Below are 20,305 nucleotides of genomic sequence, written 5' to 3' on the forward strand. Positions count from 1 at the left end.
AGCTTTATCGCAAAGCTAGTAGATTTTCTTAATATACTTATTGCTGTACTGTAAATAGCATGGGGGCAGTCATGAATCTGAATCATTTTATGGGGTCAAAATGAGACCGATACTGGTAATCTTGGGAAGAAAATGTTGAGTAGCCTAAATAATGAAACTAGTAATTGGAATTCTTTCTAATTGTGCAGGCTGACAGTCTCCAAACCGATCCTTAGAATACCTGTTGTCTACCTCTCAACTTTAATGAGACAGTGAACGCTGGAAGCAGTTTTTTCACTGTATAAAATTCTATATAAATGCAGCTGATAATATTAATGATAATAATTGTATTAAAATTTTAATCGACATAAAGAGAATTCTAAGATTGCTCACTACATTTCTTTAAAAATATGACTCATTAAAAAAAAAACTGCAGTATGCTTTATTTGTTTCTTTATGTTCAGGAATATTTGGAAGAACACTTGACTATATGTTAATAATATAAAATCCCCCAGAGAACAAGTGAGATTTTTTAATGGTAAATTACCCTGATTTTAAATTTCTGAATTGTCTTTTGATTCCCTTTGAAGGAGGGGCCGGAGAAGAGAGATATTCTAAGGTCTGGGACAGGAGACCGCTAGCTTTTAATTCTAGAAGGACGTTACAATGCTTCTTGCAGAATTCTTAGGGAAGGTGCCATTTCTCTCATATCTGTTTCTCTTGTTTAATGGTTGAAATTAATGATACTATCTGGAACACTAATATGTGGATTCAAATCTAAAGTATCATGGTTATTGAAGCAGTGGTGTTGCTTATAGGAAAACTGTTAAGAGTTCTTTAGTGTTTTCTTTAGTCATTCATTAGTCCAATAGCTTAAAACCAAAGAGCAGAATGGTTGGTTACTTAACAATGTCACCTACTCTATATTTTAATCACATTTTGTTTCAGTGGCATTGTTTTTAAACAGTCTATAAGTAATTCATATTTGAATCTGCAGTGATTTTTACCCCCAAACATAGGTGTACCTAAGTCTAGAAAACATTTAGTCTGAATCAAATCGTAAATGGCAAATCCTTCATCACACATTCTAAACTTAAAATAATTTATCATCAGATAGTCTCTTTCTAGTGTAATGTTTTTATGTTGCACTAGAAACAATGTTTCTTGGCAAATATGTCTTCCCATATTTATTACCCCAGGATTTAACATGTAATTATTTATTCTTTGTATAACAATTTACTTTTCATAATATTTCATAGTCATGGCTGAGGCTCTTGTATGTGGTTGAATAGCTTAGTTGATTAAAGCATGAAACAGTGATTATAGGTCTTTGATACCACAGACTCATTCTTTATCCCAAACCTTAGCCAACCCTTCTAAAAATATGTGCCATCACATAATATCTTTAACCATTTCAAATACAAGAAGAAACTATGTTCATTATTACTGTTAATAATAATAAAATCCAGATACCTTTTTTCCCTTAGAATCTCCCCTTTTATTCTAAAATCCTATAAACTCAAAGGTAAAGAGAAGGGGAGCCATATTCTAACATGTAGTATTAAAACTGTTTCATTTGGTGCCTTAGTGGTTAATTTTATATTACTTATGTTTTATTATTAGAAATAATAATAAGCAGTTATAATTTAACATTTTATGCTAAGTTCTATGAAGTGTTATGCAAATTTTACTATTATTAGAAAGCTATAATTTGCAAGCCATTGTCACTCTGTTCATTCTTTTATTTAATCTCTTTTCTTAAACGTTGGCCAGCCCCCCGCACCACCACCCCCCCCCACTGCCACCACAACCCACTCACTGTGAGCTTGAATTATTCAAATTAACATCCAGTTGTTTAAATATTAAACTGTATTTTACTTAGCGATTTATTTTTCAGTAACATTTTATTATTATAATTTCTGTTGAGCAACTTGGACAACAGACTATATGATATGCAATGTGCTTATTTTATCATCCAATTGGGCAAAGTTTGCAATATTGAAAATGTATCCAGACTTAGCAAAATAATGTGATTTTCCTATCTTGCTACTTTCTTGAACTTCAGGACGTTCAGTCTGGAAAGTGTATCCACGTTTTAGAAATGAGTCCCTAGATCTTCATAACATTTGACCTATTGTTCAATTTTAAATTAGGAAATAACATGGTTTCCAAGCATAAAAGCCCAGGGTGCATTTTTAGAATTTTTGTCTCAGAATGTTTTTGTTTTATTTTCTGATGATAAAACATTTGCTTCCTGAAGAAAAAAATTATAAAATATTTAATACCTCATGACATACTACATTGTTAGAAAACAGTTTTAAAGAGCTGCTTATGTCCAATAATATGAAAATACTGTAATTTAGTTTAGCATTTTCTGTTACATTGGTTCTAATTGTTTGTCTTCATAAATTACGCTGTGATAACATCCTGATACATAAATATTTAACCCCATGTCTAGTTTTTTTCCCTTTTACTATGTATCCCTCAATGTAGGATTCCTGTTATATTATTAGATATCTTAAATATTTGAGGATATTTTTCATTTTCATGTAGGAAATATGATTGAGTAAATTATTTGGAGTAATAAATTTTTCCCTCAGAATTCTATGGACATTTTTCTATTGGCTTTTAGTGTTTTGTACTGCAAAAGAAAAGTTGGAAGCTAATCAATTTATTGGTAGTTAACTTTTTTTTAGGCAGAAGAGCTAAATAATTTTAGAAATATTCCTTTGTCTTGGCAATTGCTAGGATGTTAGTTCTCAGAGCTTTTCATTGGTTTTGCCTTGGACAATCTTTGGATTTCTTTTCTCAGCTACTTTTTGAACCTCTCAAGATTTCCTTACCTATGTCTTATAATTATCACTTCTATTTCATTTGTTCTTTTCTTTTCCTCTCTCTCTCTCCAGGTGCATTAATAATTCTTAGGCCGGATCTTTGTTTTCTGACCTCCATATCTGTCAAGAGCTCTCCGATCATTTTAATCTCTTTTTCCTTTTTTTCTATATAGTGTAAATATGTCTCGTGTATTTTCCACCTCATTGATTCCATTTGGTACACTGAGAGTGTTTTACTGCATAAAATTCAGATTTCAGTTCTGCTATTGAAATGTTGGTTTCCTTTATTTTTATTCCTTTATTCCTTTATTTTTTAAAAATTAAAAAAAAATTTCTGGCTTTAACAAAATCAACAGCAGAAGAAAATGGAAATAACCTCACATTCCTTTCTTATGTCAACCAATTGCCATTTTTATTTCTGGCTATCTCTCAGTCCCTTTTCAATTCGGTCTTTTTGCCTTTTCTTCTCATCATTCCTTTCCTTTTTCATAAGTTCACAGAGAAAAGATGAGCTTTCCTGAACTTTTTTGAAAACACAAAGCGAGATTCTGTCTTAATACTTTTTCATTTTTTTATTGTAAACCTTGAGCTCTCCATCTTGACCCTCTTTTCAGTTTGCAGAATTTTTTCCATTGGTTTCATATTGGATCTTTGTTGCCTGTCTTATTTTTTGTTTGTTTGTTTTTTATGCATTTATTCATCATGAGTGTAAAGAGGTCTTTCCAGGCTTGATTCTTTTTATCAAAGACGAGGCAGAGAAATCTCATAGATCCTCACTTGCTGTCTAGAATCCTCTCCTCATATATTAAGTAGAAGATTCTTTTGTGCAAATTTGATTGAGTTCAGTGGTGCAGCAGCTTCAGTAGGGTGTAGAGTGAATTCTGGGCATGAGGTACCCAGCAGACATATGCCATCTCTCCTCAGTTACTTGTCTTAGAGATTACTTCTCTCCACCCAGCTTTTCCTTTGCTTAGCCTGGATGTCAAGTATACAACTCATTTAAGCCTCCTTGCTGTTGCTATTTCCAGTGCACAAGGGAGACAAATCATTGAACTGTTGGTTTTCAGTTTAATGTAGCTATTGGGCAAAATTTGGGGGTGTTCATTATAACTGGTAGTAACACAAAGACTTCAAAACATGTGGCTGATACATTTTCCTTGTTTCTAACACTGCTTAAAACTCTCTTTTTTCCTTATTTTTATAAGTCTTTAGTTATTTCATTGGTGAATTTGTGGGGGGAGTTAAATAGCTACCTGTGCTAAAGTTGGCATTGTACCAAGAAGTCAGAAGTTTCTAGTTAACGTGCATTGAAGCCATTAAAAATAGTTTGACCTTTTAGATCTTATTCTCTGTTTGGCATTCTTTTTTATTCTTAGAAAGACATGTATGCCTGTTATCAATGAAAGATTCATCTATACATTTTTTGCTGTTTTGTGGCTTATCTTTTTAATCAAATCAATGTGGAATTTATTTGTGGTAATAGTGAAAGTTGAGTTTATCAATTAATTTATTCTCTATTTTTTCCAATTTTTCTAAATAATACTTATTGAATAAGGCATCCTTTTTCCATGTGTAATATTTATTTCTCCATGTGTATACTGGGATCTCTTTCAAGATACTTTCAGCGAATTCCATTGATTTATCTATCCCTTCAGCAGTAACAAACTGGTTTAATTGTTTTCAATCAATAATATATGCATATATCTTCTAAGGCTAATTGTATATATTGCAATTCTTTTTCAGAAATTTATGTTCTGATCCCATTATTTCTTTTTTCAGATAAAGTTCAAAATCATTTTTAAGATCTTTCTCATACTCACAAAAAAGCTCATTCAACAATGAAAAATTGGAGGGACTTTATTAGAAATTGTGGTGAATCTATAAATTAATTCAGTTAAAACTAATATAATAAGAACTAATATTTTGAAATGATAAAAATGCTAATCTAGAAATATCTCTCAATTTCATTAAAATAATACTTTATGTCTCCAGGTAAAGTTTGTTAATTTTTATGTCTGTCTGAATATATTTTCAGTTAGCATTATCCCTAATTGTTTTATATTTTATGTAGCTGTTATGAATAATATATTTTTCTATTATATAGTCTACCCAATTATTGTTAGAGAACAAGGAAACTATCGATTCCATTTAACTTTATTTAGTTATCTCATTTCTAGCAGCTTAATAGAACTCATTTTTTTCCTTGTGAGAATTAAATTTAATTCTCTTGAATTTTCTAGGAATGTAATCATATCATCTGAAAAAAACAATAACATTTTCTCCTCTTTTCCAATAGTTATGCCATATATTCCATGTATTGTCTGCACCATTTCTTGACTTTTTTGAAAAATTCGAACAGCTGATCTTCTGAAAATTCTCAAAAATAAATGGTTAGTGACAGAGGTTTCTCTATATTTTATATCCTGCTATGAATGCAAGTTTCTCCAAGGAATTTTATACTAATTATAACAACCAGCAGTATATTTTTCATCTTGCTAACTAAAATCTAAACAGTTAAGCACCTCATAAATATTAGTTTTATGATATTAAAAACAAAATTTAGACTGATTACATATGTTTCCAGATTCATAGAAAATATAACTTTGATATACAAATTTAAAATAAAAAGAACTATTTTTTTGCTCTGTCTCATCCATCCATCCACCCATCTATCCATCCACCCATCCATCCATCCATCCATCCATCCATCCATCCATCCATCCATTTATCTACTAAATGAACATTTATTGATCCCTGTGCTTAAAGCAAAGAAATGAAAAAGTAGTCTCAACCCTATAGAAACTCAACCCAGACTTATTAGAGATGCATAGTTCTACTCACATAATTGTACCCCAAAATGTTCATAGCTTGAGTAAATGATATCAAGTGAAAAGTTATATACTTAATAAATTCTTATGACATTCTAATTATATTCTTATGAGTTAAAACTTGATCCTTTGAAATAGAAACATCTGTGACACGTGAGTAAAAACAAATATCACTTGTGGATCCTGTTCGTTCATTACCAAAGTCCTCCCCTCTCTACTTCTCCAGTTTCTTGTATCTGTAATAAAGGTTTCTGAGTTGAAGAAAGTTTAGAGCTACGTGGATAAATGGAGGGAAATTAAACATGTTTCAAGTTTACTAGTTTTCACATCATTAACAAAATTCATTAGCTAATCTTAATGAAATAGTGATACACAAATTTTTTTTTACAGTAACACCATACTTATTATAATATTTATTACAGAAATGATCATATAATATTCTTTGGAAGTTTACATTTTAGAAAATGTGCTAGATTTTTCTTAGGAGTTTTCCAATTAAAATTTTTCAAGCACATAAAATTTTGACTGATAAATGTTGCAGAGTAAGAACTACTTAGATACTTAGATTAAAATATTGTAACTCTGAATAATTTCCAAATTTGTTAATATTTATGCTTCCTCTTTGAAAAATAAGCTATAATTCATACCTAAAAGTCTAAAAAATTATATTAATCCAATTTTGAAGCATGATGGAGGATTTTCTTACATTATAATGAAAAGGAAGGCATTTAGCAATTTTCTAGAAGTAGCTCCTGAAAATTTTGGTTCTAAAAGTTTAAATTAAAACAGAAACCAACATTATTAACTTAGTCTACCATTCTTACTCTAACTTATCTCTAACATGCCCTCTGAAAAGCATTTACCTCCACTTTGAAAATATTTTTTTCAGTCTAAACATTCGATTTGAATGTGCATTTTGATTTCTTTAGATCTTAAACCTAGTTTCCCTTTTACATTTGATTCTTATAATTGTAGGGATATATGATGATCTACCATTCCAAATCCATTTTTTAGTTACTGTATTATCCTCAGTCATAGTATAAAATTCTAAGAAAAATAGTTAACATGATGTATTTCTTAAAGCAAGATCGACTCTTGTTATGTGTGAGCCAACACAACAGAAGCCCAACGCGTGCTCCTTTTTGGTGGCAGGGACGGCCCAGGTGCTCTTGGCTGGCCTTGATATTGTAGTAAATCGATTGGTACATTATATTTCCCCATCCCAAAAAGCGACACTAAATCCAGAGTATACCCCATGATCATTTTAGGCATTTGAATGGTCTGGAGAACCACTGTTTTCCTCTCTGAGGAAAGTTAGTGAATCAGATGAAATCTTTAGCTTTAATGAACTTTGTGTTTCTGCTACAGGGTAACAGATCAAGCCCCAGTGGATCGCAGGCATCTCCTTAAAGATCCCTTTCATTAGTAGGCAAGAGACATAATTCCTAGCGTGGCCAAGGTAGAATGGCCCTGAAGACACTGTCATTCAGTATTTCTCAAGTTTTTCTTCCCACTGAAGCATCTTTATAGCAGAGGAGATCTGAATGGGTCTCTTCAGGTCTAGAAGGACTGACAGAAGAAGTCTATTCTAAAGTCTTCTAAGTCTTGCCTTCTACTCCATTATATATGGTTTCTTTAGTATAAAAAAAGTTACAATTACTTGCCCTGTTAGTGACTTGACTTTTCCTTTTACCCTGATAACTTTTTAAGTAAAATTGGTGTTTCCTTAAACTACACTGTGTTTACCTTTGGCTATGTAGCTACTCACGCCTGTGTTTGACATCCATTACTTGGTCCAGCATCTTCTTTTCATGGTTGGGTAAACTGAGGCCTAGAGAGGGATTTTGACTCACCCCAAATCTCCTGGCTAGTATGTGACTATGCAAAAACTAACACTCAGCTTTCCAACTCCTAGCCCTACCCATTTAATGACAGACAATTAGGCTACTCCCAAAGGGCAGTCAAGTATATTTCAAAGGGCTTTCAGTTTATATGGTTTTACACTTTGAAAAAAGAAATACTGGTTGCCCTTTCCTTTTAGAAAGTGCCTGTGACCTAATGAACTAAATTAGTTTTGGGTGGAGGATGAGAAGAGCTGAGCCAATTACCAATGAAGCTTCAATAATGTACCCCTGGACTTGTCCATGCATCTTTTTTCTGATTCTCAGTAACCAAAGCACTTCTCTTTCTGAAGGAAACCCATTGGGGAAGCCTAAAGCATCGCTTAAGGCAGATAAGAGGGAACCCTTAAAACTACTGCTTTGGGGTCATGGATCTTTATTACCAGCTTTTTGGGAAAACATTGTAACTCCCATTTGAGAAGCTAGATGAAACCTCAGAATGTCTGTCAGCAGAATTGATGGCAAGTTAGATATATCAATTAGAACAGTGAAGAACTCGTAGCCAGGCTTAATAAATATTTGCTGCTGCTAGGTCATTCTTACTGGACAAAGTATTGAGACAGGATCATCTCTGCCAAGTGCTGCAGAGGTTATCAGAATGGCCATAACCGAAATGTCCACTGTCAATGTTGCAATCTTCTACCATGGCACAGTAAGGATCCCAGAAGTGAAATGCCTTATACTAGCGTTCTGCCTTAAGTCATCCAAATTCTTTCGTAGACAGTATGTCATGGCAACAACCTAGTATAGATGGGGCAATGGAAATTTCTAGTTATATGGTTTGTATAAATGGCCTCTTTTAACTTAGCAGTGTGGATTTATATAAGCCATCCATTTCTCATTTAAGTGCATACTTTTGTTAAAATCCTAAGAAAGTCATTTTTATTACTACCAAGGAGACACATTTCAATAACCAAAACATCATTTATATGTGTACATAGAGTTTTCTTGTAATCATAAAAATTATTTTGGATTTCATCTCTAGCTAAAAAGAGACTACATTAGCAAAATAATGTAGACGTAAAAGCGTCACTGTATGGTCAAGTTGCTTTTTCATTCATAGTGTTAATGACAAAACATTTTTTGGGTTATTGGAATATGCAAAAAGTGTAAGTAGGTAGCCATGTGATGATCTGCACACCAGAAAAGGCATTATTCAGACTCTGCCTTTTTTTTCTGTTTCTCATTTTATCTTGTCAGATTTGATTTGATTCAAACCTATTGGTTCTCTTAGAGAAGGAAGTCAAACCAGTTTGAGGAATAAGCAGCGTTTGGAGAGCAATTGAAGTAATGCACATGGGAATACGAGTGATAAAATCATTTTGGAAAATAATGAACAAGTAACTTAAGAGCATGTTGTGAGGGTCGTATCACAGGTTATGCCAAGTTATTAATTTTCTGACTCAGCAGTATGCCTCTTAGAAAAACACTTAAAAGAAAATGGATATGTTTTTGAAAGAAATGCAATTGGAAGGGGGGAATTAAGGAGCTGAGTGAAGTCCACAAGTCAAGAGATATGGGAAAGCAAAACTACTCACATTTAAACAAGAATTGTGTATTTGAAAAAAAATATACAAAATGTAGTTAAGAGAACGTTGTTTAGTGCATTAAAATAGATGTCTAAAAATTTCTTGGCTCACCTACCTAATACCAAAGCCCTTGCCCTCTCCTGTGATTTGCTTGTTTGTTTCCCTCACGCTGGATGCTCATTGAAATGGCTCAGTCAACTCCATGTCAGCAAGGGAGTGCAGCCCCATTTGTAGGGTGTGGTCACTAGGTTTTACATTTTACTTCTCCATTCACAGGAATTGGAGAGAGCATCTGGCCTGTTCCTCAGTTTCCCCTTCCATAAAATGGGAAGAAGCGCATTGCCACCTCAGAAGTTGCTCGTGACCAGGAGCAGTTCAGCCCTTGACTGTTGCTTTTCCTTTCCCCCAGTTTCCCTGTTGCACTCCTCAAAGTGGTGGCCCTCTGTTGCCATGGTGACACAGCACAGGGTAATGTTGCTTAGAAATAATGACAACTGGTGGCAGCGGGGAAGCAGAGCCCGAATGGTGATTAGCCTCTGAGGAGTGCCCTGTCTGGGCAGAGAGGCAACAAAAGAAGCTGTTTTGGGCATAAAGGAAAGAATGGGAGGCGAGCTTAGTTTAATAAATTGAACAAGGATGCTACCTGTTTCCAGTAATTAGCAATCATGTTACCTAATAACGCTGATATTGATGTTTTACATTTTTATAGAATAGACACTTTGTTGCCAGGTTTATCCTTTTTTATTACTCAGAGCTTGGAGGTTTAAGTGCCATAAATATTTGTTGTTGATTTAGGTTCTAGCAGTTAGCTCAATTTCTTGAAAGATAAGAGGAATCGTTGACTCAGACTCATTTTTGTAGCCTGCTTTATACTTCGGGCTTGAGTCATTCCTTGTCAATGGCGATTAAAAAAAGTGTGGCAGGATATTGATTTTTTTAACTTTTATGGTGACTGAAATGAGAAAAAAAATAAAAACTTGTCTTAATAGATTGACCTCTCCCTGATCCTGAATTCCTGGGTTCTACTTTTCTGCTAAAGTCAAATGATACTCTGTAGGGAATTTTTTATTTTGTTAAGTATTAATGAAATACCATCACCTACATGTCTGACCCCATTGATATCTTCCCCACAGTGTTCAAACAAACAAGTAGCATTTTGCATCCTTCAGGAGTCTTCTGAACCTTTGGAACATCCAACCCACGTACCCCATATCTGGTTCCAAGCCAGAATAGTTGTGTTCTGCAAAGTTAATGGGCCAAGGTTTTTCTCAGCAGGGCTGTATTCGACAGCTGGATTACGAATCTCAAGAAGAAGGGGACATAGCTATAGCCACTGCCTCAGGGGACCAGAACAGAAGAAGACCTGCTGCCTCTGTTCTGACTTCAGAGCTATGTTAACCCTGCAGGGTACCCTGTGTTGAGGGTCCATATGGCTCAAAAATTGGGCCTTGGCCTGTCAGAGAATACCAGGGGCAGGGATGGAGCCTCTTGGAGCCTAGTCTTATCAAGGAAGATATTCACATCCACTTACAGCAACCTTTTCTGCTGACAGCCTCTAGGAGTCGGTATTGCTCCCATTCAGAAAGCTCAAGACCCTCCTCTAGATCTGAAACCACAGCAGCTCCCACCACCGCACCATAAAGACAGGGCTTCGGGGATGTTGGTGAGCTCTTGGTGCACAGCAGCATTCTGTGTGCTGTTCTACCAGGAGAGAAGATGTAGAAAAGAAGAACGAAACCTCTGGGGCATCAAGCTCCTAGATCTGTGTCCTTTTTGCAGCCTTAGATTTAAGTATTCAATACCTGCTCCTTCCTGGCTGCCGAGAGCAGAACCCTGTCACTTCTCCCACCTGGATGCCCCCTCAGATCTAGACTCCGGAGCAGGAACACAAAGGACTTCCCAAATGCCACCCCATGCAGAAGCTTCTGTTAGATCTCACAGTTCAAATGGCCTGCTAACAAATCTAGGACAAACCCAGCTGAACTGATAAGAGTTCCTAAAAATACATCTCTTCTTAAATCAGCCTTGCCAATCATTGTACAATCACAGAAATTTAAAAACAGAAGTGGCCTTAGAAATGGTTCCATCCCTATTTTAAAGCTAGAAATCAAAGTCCCAGAGTGCTGAAATAATAGCAAGAATGACAGTGGTTGAGAAATATTTCAAATCACATGATGAAGATGGAACAAAGCAAACAATAAAGGCAGAGGCAGAAGCTATGAGCTGTGCAGTGTATTCATGCATTTATTTGTTCAGTCATTCATCAAATATTTATTCAGTGCTTACTATGTCCTGAAGTTTTGGTGTTGGACTGGATGTCAGGGATACAGACCCTGCCCTCACAGATAATACATTCTGGTTGAGAGAGAAAGTGAACAGAGAAGTAAGTAAATATGCGAATGTCAAACAATGATAAGGACTTTGGAGAGAAGTAAAGTTGGGTGAGCTGGAGTGAGGAGGTAGGACTTATGCAATATTACATCAGGAAAGGCCTCCCCATAGGCTGTCATCTGAGCCTGGTACTCTCTGGGAGAAGCACATTCTCAGCAGAGGGAACAGTGAAGTCAAAACCTTGAGGCAGGCCCATTTTTGGCTGATCAAAGACCAGTCGAAGGCAGGGGTGGCTAAACGGGGGTGAACAAGGAGAAAGGAGGTCAAGGAAGGTGTGGGACTGATCGTAGAGGTCAGTATGATCTATTGTAAGGCTCTTGGCTTTGGCACACAGGAGGTGAGAGCCATCAGAAGTACCTGGGCAAAGAAGTGACATAATCTGATTACATTTTCAAAGGATCGGTCAGAATAATGTGTTGAAATGGGACTGAAGGGGTCAAGGGCAGAAGCAGAGGAGACTCTAAGGGGGCTATTACATTAATCCAGGTGAGATAATGGTCATTTAGATGCAGGTGGTAGCAGTGTAGGTGGTGAGAAGGGGCTACATTCTGGATCAAATGTAGGCTATCAAAGAAGGGGAAGGAGGGATAGAGGGAAGAAGAAGTGAGAGAGAGACAGAGAAAGGATTCCAGTTTGGTAGTCAGCACTGTCTGGTGGGTCTAAAGCCATGAAACCGGAGGAAAGAACGGTGGGGAAGCAGTGGCCTCGCGGATTTTGTGTTCTACTTCTTCCCCTCCGCCTCCACCTTCACCATCCACAGATATGCTAGCAGCCTCTTTCTGTTGTTTACACTGGCCACCAGGTGTAAATTCTGATCTCTCTCATCTTTATTACCTTTCATCTCAAAAACAATATGTCAGCGGTTCTCAATAAATGTTTGTTCTAAGCTGGTACCTCGGGCTTATCTCGCCATTAAAGATGCTAACCTCAGGTTGTACTGTCGCTCCAGGAATCTGTCAGTCGGCCCAACACACTTGCTTCCTCTAGCACCAGCCTCTTTCCTCTCATTGAGACGTGCCCTCCTTATGGCACCTTTTATGCAGCTGCTCATTCTAATCTAAGGGAAGCTGCTGGCTCCTCTCTCATTTGCAGAGCACATGTGATTATTATGGGCCGAGCCCACGATTGAACCAGTCCCACATTCAGTCCCTCTTGACTGGGGATACAAGTCATGCCCAGTTCTGAGACCAGGCACACCCATGCACATGCCCATGTTGAAATATTTTATGATACACTCAGAAACAATTATATGATAACAGATACAATTTCCATGAGGAGAGAACAGTGCTTTCCTAACCTCACCTTCAATCAGCTTTAAGTGTATTCTTGTGATAAATCAGGCCTCTTTGTTACTTTAAATGGTCCCATTTCCAAGGCCTTGATTTTTGAGATTGGTACCATCCTTACTCACCCCCTGCTCTCGGCTTGCCAAGGGTAGATAGAGATAGGAAGGAAACGATACTTGTTCATTACAGAATAAGTTCATGCAGTCTCACTGAGGTCGTGCCTCCTGGGCCACTTAACATTCTCTGGTTTTATCTCGCCTCTTCTGCAACTGCCCACAGGGGCCGTCCACAACTTCAGGAACGTTCTCTAAAGGCCCGAGGCCCACCACTGCCTGTCTGGGCAGGTAGAACCTCCATCTGACTGAGATAGTAGGGGCCACATGACAGAAGTTGTCCAATTTCATTTTTCTGCTCTCCAGCTGAAAGCTAGGCTGTCTCCCTCACTTCCCACCTCCTAACGAGCATCTTATTTCTCACCAAGGCCAAACCTCCCGTGGAGCTAGTGGTCTGGTCCTGCTCCTCTTTTGGGTGCCCTCCTCTGGCGGATTCCAGCTCTGTGGCCTGCACTGCGATTCTGCCATTTTCCCAAGCTTCAGTTGTGTTTCTTTCCATTCAGAAAAGAAAGGTGGGAAGCGTGATGGGAGAAGCAGATACTCTCCCACATAGCACCTCCTTCCAATCCTGTGAGCAAACCTCAGGTTCGAAAAAGGTAACTTCTCCAAGAGTGCACAGGTAATCAGTGCCCATCTGACTGGGAAGTGTGGAGAGTTCCAAACTTTCCTCATGGCTACTTGCTGTTCTTGCAGCCCAAACACTCCCTAAGAACTCCAGGTGCTGAGCGCCTCCTTTCCCAGCTCCCCTGCTCCTACCCCTGCAGCTAGGAGCTACAGAAACTGCCGCGTGATAAGTCAACAGTGAAGTCCGGGTTATGACATCTAGTCACTACTAATTGTGCCCCAGCCCTTGAATGTTCACTCCTTGTGGTAGTGGGCTTTTTTGGCTACTCCCTCCATCTCGAAACTCTAAACTTCTCTCATGGCATCCTCGATGTTGCAATATTCAGATGATCTTTCATTGCTCATTATTCTTTTTCTGTGTTTTGCTTGCTCCGCTATTTTCTGTCACCTCTAACTGAATGAACTGTCCTTGACCCTGTTCAAGTCTTTCTCTTTTTCCTCCTTTATATGTGCACATATGTGAATATAAAATCTTAATCTCTTTCTCTGTCTCTCTTTAGCAATTCTGCGGTTTTAGCTGTCCTTTCTATGAACAGTAATTCCAACTTTGTATTTATGACCACGACCTCTATGCCACCGTTTCCAACTGGATTCCACTTCCTGGCATCCTTCCCCCTGGGTAGAGCTTCGGTGTCCTCCTGCCCACACAGGATCCAAATTTTGAAGTCCTCTTTGACCAAACTCTTCTCTGCTCTCCATATTCCCAATCCCCAAAGATGGTTCTTTTCGAATAAATTTACACCAGCCATGATCTAGAATCACCCTCTTCCATCTTCTTCTCACCACTGCAAAATAATTTTCAGTCTAGATTATTCCTTTTTGCTTGGACCATTGCTATAATCTCTAACCAATTTCACCACCCATGAACTCTTCTAATTCAAATGCATCTCTGATGATGCTACCAGAGAGCTCCCTCCAGCTGGGGCCTTGCCTAGATCCCTCCAGTGCTCTCCAACGTCTACCTTACTAATAATCCTGACATTTTACACCTAAGTCTACTCAAACTTATGTAGCCTAAGACCCTAAGGCACTATTCTCAGTTCTCACTCTTCTCAATACCATCCCCTAAAGAGCCCTTTGGAAATTTAAAGGAGCATTTTTCTCCATTGTCCAAATGACTAGGAAGCATCTCTAGAATGTGATAGGCAGGAGTAAAGGATCTTACAATGAATGTGACTCCCTCAGAGTGAAGAACCGGTTTGTATCTCATGACTTTTGAGTGTCCTGCTGGACATTCGCATATATAAAATAGTGATCTGGGTCAAGATCTTAACTCTGTTTTATATATTTGTACAAAGTGTTTTTTTATTTTTAATTTATTTTGTATTTTGGGGCAGTCTTAATATGACTGAATTTTTCAAGAATGCAACACTGTGTAAGTTGAGCCAAGATTGCGCTTCGACTTTTTAGAAACTTTAACAGGAATTGTTTGGCATTTTGAAAAGCCATATCACTTGTCACACTGATGTCAATCTGCTTTTGTGACTGTCACACTCAGGATAATGTTACGTATATAGAAGTGTGAGCATCTGGCCACTTCCTTCTTTCTTCTAATATACTTGTGCCTGAGTATTGAAATTTTAAAATATACATTATGTATTTTATAAACAGTTACTTCCTTTGATATATTAGTTATATTTCAGTTATGGCAATCTATTGAATTTAAAAAATATGTTGTCTAGATTATTGTTTTCATTTCGTGATAATAAAAGTTATATTACAAAAATCTTGTCCAAAAAAGGGGATATTGGCATTTGTAGGTGTGCGAGCAGATGAAATAGCTATTTGGCTGGGGACAATGGAAGAGAGAGAAAAGGAAAAGGATCAGCTAAAAAGCAGTCTTGTCCACAGGAGGCTGTTACCAGGGAAGAAAATAGAAGTTCTGACAAAGAGTTCTCTGGGAATTCAGGGCTAGATTGCAGCCTGCAGCTTGATAATTGTTCTTTCTGACTGCAGCCATTGGGTCCTGGACATCCAGGAAACCGGTAAGTGCTGTCAGTCTTAAATGCTATCAAATACAATTGCTTTTATTCTAATAAGAGCATCTCGTAACTGAATTATAAATGTTTAGATAGAATATACAGATGCAGGGAAAAGACATGATTTGAATACAAATATGTGTTGAATATATTATAACTAACTATATTTTCAGGAGTATATTTAGAAATTTCTCCTCTTCTGATTGAAGATGGGATTTCTTTCTCTGCCCATTCCTGGAAACTACAATGAAAATGGACCAGAAAATTTCACGTGTTAAAACAAACCCTGATTTTATTAATTTTCCACTTGTACTTTAGACACAAAATACAGGAGAAAAAAATTAGTTGGGGGTTTATCCTTTTATTACCGTTGTCACAAACAGTTGGCTTATCTGATTCACTGTGTGACCTTGGATATTCCGGTGTTTTATTCCCCCTATGAAAATGTATTTGAAAGTATGGTCAATAGAACGAAGTGCCACATAAAATGAAGACCTCATTATTAGCCATGCTTCTTTTCCTGCTTAAAATGAATATGGGTTTGGAATTAGTCTTGGAAGAGCATCTACCAAAGGTTTGTCTAACTGATATTCTAGGAAAGACTTCATAGAAGGGACCTTTCTACCTTCTTATACTTACACTTCATTTACTTTACAGAAATTTATAACTTTCAGTGAGTAGAAGTTTTTTTCACCTATCATTTGTGTGTGTATACATGCAAATCGATGTAAGGCGTGTAGATAACTTATCTAATGTTGATAAAAGTTAGAGACCATATAGAGTGTACTTATAATATACTACTAAGTATAATTTGGTTGCAGTACGTATACTCATGGCTTGGGTATTTTCAATGTCCTTGATTCCAAACAAGGAAACTGAAGCTCAGATTGCTTAGGTGACATTACATAGCCATTCAGGGTAGAGGAGCAAATAGTATACGGGTAGCAAAATTGGTTTTTAGCCCTAAATCACTCAGAAGTTTCAAAGTACCAATACGTTTATATTTTCAATAAATTAAAAAGAAAACTAGTTTAAAATGTCTAGAAAGAAAAATGTTTTTAAGGACAATCACTTTCTCTGTTCCCTTCGCTGTTTTTCTTCAAAAAAGTCAATTAGGTTCTTTATTTTTTCGCAGTGAGACCTCTCTCATTTCTGTATTTTTATTGGCCCAATGAAGGACCTCTTCTCAGTGGCTGTGATTACAGGGCAGAATTACACCACTCCTGGAGGTCAAGTGGCTCTCAGCCCAGTACTCCAGCCGTGGCTCCTCTAGGTCCCTCTCCAGCCCAGGCGTCTGCATCTGATAGGTACAGGATGCAGCCGAGTCATTGATCAAGGGAAAGAACACATTGAGAGCTATTTTAAATTAAGCTCCAAAAATAGAGGTGGGATGCCTAAACATGAAGCCACTACAGGAAAGAAAAATCATTTTTGAAAGATATATTTTAAGAATTTAAAAATCAAAGATAGGAAACACAATTCTCAAAATTAGAAATAGGAAACTCAAGGAGAAATAGCTTCTTTATTGTAATTAGATTTATGCAAAATAAAATTAAAGACATCCTATAAATTACTTAATGGATAATGAGCCCTTGACTGTCTGACTCAGAAATCGGTTTGTTTTGCAAGGATCCTTTTATCAGCTCCCTAGGAGGCCAATGTCTGGCAGACAGCTAAATACCATAGATGACCCAAAGTAAACTAGAGGAGCTCTGTGCCAAAGAACTATTTTCCTTAAGGCAGTCTTAAATTTTGAACAACCTCAGTCTCAAGATCGGACATGACTGATGTTTTCTCCCTCAACAATGTACAAACTAGCTACAAAACGTTGGCGAGGCGAGGACACCTGGGGTCCAGAGCCCAGGCTTGTCTGAGGGGTGTCTAATGAAGAGGGGTGGCCTCCTCGGTTTACAATGAAAGGCCACGCTTTCCAGACTCACCCTGCTGCATCCCTGAGCGGCTGTAAAAGAATGTGAGAAGCAAATTCTTTTATGCAGTCGAAAGTTGCAGCTTTCTGAAAATATAACATCTAGAAGAGTTTTGAATATATTTTGAAAAATGAGGTGTCATGGAAGTAAAGACCCTAAAAATAGCTTGGGATTGGTTATTTTGTAGTGTCGAATGGCAAGTCCTTTGGCATTTCAAGAAATAACTATAAGAGCCTTGTTTCTTTATCCTTGAACGTCAGTCCTGCCTTTTCTTTGGAAGTGAGTCAAGCAATGAACCTCGATATTCGTTATATCTGGCGTTGTCTTCAGAGTTATAGGCACTACAAAGCAGCCCCTCCGTAAAGACTTCCAGCAGTGAAAGATGGAGAACTGAGCTGCTGGTTGCCAAGGACCACCAGCCCCCGAAGACAGTCCCCACTCAGACAAGGGTTCTATAAGCAAAGCCCCATCCACCCCCGCCAAAGGCCCAAACAAAGTCTACAGGCTATGAGTTAGTCTATTTTTTATTCTCATAGAATGAAGTCTTATCTGGGACAAATCTCTCAGGTGTTTTCTGTTTAGCCTACTTTTGTTTTGCTTTTATTGACTGGGAACATAATCACTGGGAGAAGCCCCCAGCCAGCCCTCCTGCAGTTGTTTCTGTGAGAATCAGTGAACTCGAGGCCCCGTGATCAACCCGGGGCAGACAGATGTCTTTGTTCCCTCAGTGACCCGCAGGGTGCCTGGCACCCAGGAGGGTGGCAAGAAATGCTCACTACAGTGGTTCTCAAACGTGGGTGTGCTTTAGAGTCATGCCCTGGAGGGCTGGTTCAAAGAGGTTGCTGGGCCCTGTCCCCAGGGCTTCTGATCAGTACCTCTGCTCTGGGGCCTGAGAATCTGCATTTCTGATAGGCTCCCAGGGGCTGCTGCTGCTGGCCCAGGTACTACACTTTGAAAATTGCTGGGCTACGGATTCTGAGTTTTGAAGCTCAAATACTTTATCCCTGGGGCAGCTCCTCTCACTCTCAAGCTACTTGGCAGCAACAGAGTAAGCCAGTGGCACCTGCTGGAATTTTCCTACAAGATAATACTGAAACCCCCTATCAGAAGTCTTATTCCTTTAGGTTAGACTTTGGTTCACATTAAAATGCAAACAATCGTTGGAGGAGGATCAGGAGTTCATTTGACAAACATTTGTTGAGCATATCCCATATACCAGCCACTAACCTGAACTCCAGAGATTTGAAAATCAATATTTACAGTTCTTGTGATTAGGAAATAATGATATCTACTTAAAAATAATTACCAGACAGTGTTAAAAGATGGCCCATAGAGAGGTCCTCAAAAGGAGAATGGAGGAGATCAGGCGGGAGCACCACTCAGGGCACAGAGCTGATGAGGCCTTGTCATGCCAGCTTAGTGACTCGGCTGAATCTTCAAGAAAAGATCATCTCTCCTGTGTGAGGGGGCTTAGAAAGGCCGGAGGAGGGGAGAACATGAGGTTGCTGAGTGCTTGATGGGCATGAGCAAAGGGATTCCCAGTATAGCCCAGAAACTTCCAGAAAAGGTAAATCGTACCTTGCATATAATCAGGGCCAATGCTGTCACATATGGGACCTTTTTCAGAGTTAGAAAAAGGTGCCCTCTCTACAACAGACGCATTTTAACAGGGGCTCCCACGGGCAGATGAACTAGAAAATGCCACCCTTTTCTCCCCACTCAGCCAGGGCATGGGGGAATGGAATCAGTAGCTGCATTTTCACCAGGCCCTCAAACCAGGCAGGCTCTCTGTCAATGCTACCAGCATATTCAGGCTACACATCACACCCAGAATGACTGCTTGGCCCTAAAACTATTTCGTTCACTTCTGGGTTAGTAGAAGCTGGAGAAAGAAAGCAGACTTCAGGCCTTTGTAGTAACGCTGTGGGATTTGTACTCAGGGAAACTTCGCTGTGGGTTCCTTTCGCCTGCAAAATAAGTCGGTCTGAGAAATGAGAGATGCTCCAGATAAGTGGCCCTGAGTGACCTGTGCAGTCAGCTCTTTGATCTCTAAGGCACTGCCTGCTTTTAGAATCTATGGCTGGAACAGAGCCGCCACGGATGCAATTCTGGTCATTGATATAGAACTACTGCAAAGAGAGAGGAAGCCTGAAAGTGGATTTATTCAATAAGTATTTATAGAGCAACTCCTTTCATTGCCTTGCATTTGGATAGCACTTTACTGTTTACAAAGTATTTTTATGTTTCCTCTATAATCTGTCCTTGGCAGTACCTGTGTCATATAGGTAGAAAGTATTATCAACATTTTACAGATGAAGAAACTGGATCTCAGAGAACTGACTTACATAAGGTCATATGAAGGAACCTTGGCAAAATGAAGCCTAGAAAAGTTGGCTTTCAGGACAGGGTACTTTCCACCATTCCAGAAAATTCTATGTTGGCTGATAGAAGAAATGCAAAAATCCCTAAGACAGTGCCACCAATAGAAATACAATGTAAGCTACATAGATAATTCTGAATTTTGGGGAGCTAAAAAAAAAAGCAAATGAGTTTAATTTTAGTAATAATGTTTAATCCAATTTGTTAAAAATATCAGTTCACCGTGTAGTAATTATAAAACAATGACAGGTTTTCATATTTTTTTTTTCATAGTAAGTTTTAGAAATCAATGTGAATTTTACACTTAGAGCACATCTCAATTAGGATGCTGAATTTTGATTGGAAATAGTTGACCCGTATTTAGATTTCATAAAATTTACAACCGAAAAGTAGGTTCACATACTCAAGTCAGTCCAAGCACACTTTAAAGTTTTTCAATAACTAAATTGAAAATCAATTTTGTTAAATTTACATTAATTAAAAATAAGTAAAATTTCATAATTTAGTTCCTCAGTGGCACTAACCAAATTTCAA

At 37.9% G+C, this 20,305-nt stretch overlaps 1 protein-coding gene across 4 annotated transcripts in view; it reads left to right on the forward strand.

The window, feature by feature from the left end:
- MBNL2 (muscleblind like splicing regulator 2) overlaps nt 1-20,305 on the forward strand; it is a 150,987-nt gene that overhangs the window by 24,377 nt on the left and 106,305 nt on the right. The window contains exon 1 of one of the 4 annotated variants that reach the window (XM_025048171.1): nt 5,184-5,203. The exons of the other annotated variants lie outside the window; for them this stretch is intronic. The gene's annotated coding sequence lies outside the window, so the exon portion shown is untranslated. Of the gene's footprint in view, nt 1-5,183; nt 5,204-20,305 lie in introns of those variants that run through there. 4 annotated transcript variants of the gene reach the window in all.

The sequence above is a fragment of the Pteropus alecto genome, unplaced genomic scaffold (assembly GCF_000325575.1).
Source record: "Pteropus alecto unplaced genomic scaffold, ASM32557v1 scaffold72, whole genome shotgun sequence".
In the NCBI taxonomy this organism is placed as follows: Eukaryota; Metazoa; Chordata; class Mammalia; order Chiroptera; family Pteropodidae; genus Pteropus; species Pteropus alecto.